The following is a 2,055-nucleotide window of genomic DNA, read 5'->3' as shown; positions in this document are numbered from 1 at the left end:
ATTAGCGACCAACTTTGGCCCTAAAGTGAAGGGACCAGCAATATAGCGACCAGGCATGTTTGGCCGCTTTTTGGTCGCTTTTAGGCCTATAAGCGACCAACTTTGGTCGCTTTTTGTGGTCGCTTTTTACCGGATTTCTAGTAGTGAGACACACACATATAGAGAGAGAATGAAGAACTATTTATCCAAATAAATATATATTAACCAAATATCTATATATCTATATATATACATAAAGGAGGGACTAGAAAAGATTACTTGGCACCTCTCATATGCTAGCAATAGTATTTATCTTTTTTCTCAGTTTTTTGGCATTTTAACTCATTTTTCTGGTAAAAAAATCAGTATATTCATGCAATTACAACATAATTTAATATTTAATTACAGTTATATTTTCCCATATAACTGTTACTATACCACGCTTTAATAAGTACCGGTGACGTTCCAACAATTGCCGTTTCTATACCACCGTTTCATAAGGACAAAGAATGAATGCTAAACATTCACGTTTTATAATGAAAAAAAGAAAGTTACGTGAACAGCAAATACCATTCAATTTGCGTTTTCTCCTTCTAAATCTCCTTTCTTTTTGACTAATTGTCTTCTAAATGAAGGCCTTGCCTGCTCTTTTGTCTATGTGATTATGCATAAAACTATTTTTCCGGATCAGGTATGTTTCATTTAACTTTTTCGTTTATCCTATATGTCAGTCTTAGTTGGGGTATTCTTATTATGTTCACTAACTATGTCATCCCTTAAATATATTTAGCTTTTATTTTTCACTCATAGATATTGGAGAACTCCTCAATTAAAGATTTCTTCGATATGAATAATCGAGCAAGTGCGATCCATGAGAGTAAACGACGTAAGTTAAGTATTTTGTAGTGAGAAAGGTCGATGATTGAACTTCATTATAGAAATTACCTCTCTCAGGAGAGGCTAATTATGTGAATTTTAGTCAAGAATTTTTTCCTGAAACTTATTATGGGTACCGTGTTAAGGATTCCTATTAATAGGAAAGAATACCACAAACAAAGTATTCTGTGAGTCACAAAGCTTTTGTACTAGGGGTTTCAATCTGTTCTCACTTATATTAGAAGAATGGTGATGATGTTTTGTTATTTTGTTACCAAGTGCAAAGTGGAAATTTCCCGCATAACTGAGGATACTAAAGGAGAATGTTCTTCTTCTCCCTTTTTTTTATTTTTTATTTGTTTCCTCCTCTTTTTCTTTTTTCTATTTTGCTTTTTTGTCCTATATAAAAAAGTTGGAAGTTACAAAATATATATGTAACTAACTACTAATTGAAACCCCTGTCTACATTATTTGAATTTAAGATAATTGTCACATTATGCTTTTTCTAATTATATTCAGATGTTTCCGCTATTTTTAAATATTGAGAATTGAGGCCAAAGAGTTCTGATATTATGATATAGCAACCCGCATAGTCCAACATTCATATGTCTTTTTCTTAATTTTTTGCTTTTTTCCCTTCAACTTAAGACTTTTTCTGCTCCTTCTAAGTGATTAATCAATTGTTTTTCCATTTCTATATCCTCCCATAAATAATTTAATTTTTTGCCTTTTTCCCTTCATCTGGAGACTTTTCTAAGTGACTAATCAGTTATTTTTTCCCTTCTATATCCTCCCATAAATAATTTAATATTGGTTGAATTTCATAGACACACGATGTGTGAAGAAATAAGGACAGAGAAAGAGAAACGATAGATAGAGAGGATGAAAGGAAAAAGAAAAAGGAAAGAGGTGAAAGAGAAAAAACCGACAAAGAAAATCTATCTATCTATCTATATAGAATAGGAAAAGCAAATCAATATGATAATGCCAAGTGTAATAAAAAAATTTAACAAGTACTGTTAAATCTTAGGACAAACTACCAACTAATTGGAGATACAAAAATTCTATTTAAAAAAAGGAAAAAATGATTAAGAAAATGGTCACAAAGAAATTGAACAGGAGAAGCAAATTAATATGATGATGTCAAGTGTAACAGCGAAAATTTAATACGTGTCAAATTTTAGGACAAACTTTCAACTA

Source organism: Nicotiana attenuata, unplaced genomic scaffold (genome assembly GCF_001879085.1).
Source record: "Nicotiana attenuata strain UT unplaced genomic scaffold, NIATTr2, whole genome shotgun sequence".
Lineage (NCBI taxonomy): Eukaryota > Viridiplantae > Streptophyta > Magnoliopsida > Solanales > Solanaceae > Nicotiana > Nicotiana attenuata.
The sequence above is the reverse complement of the archived record's forward strand: the minus strand, read 5'-3'. Positions refer to the sequence as shown.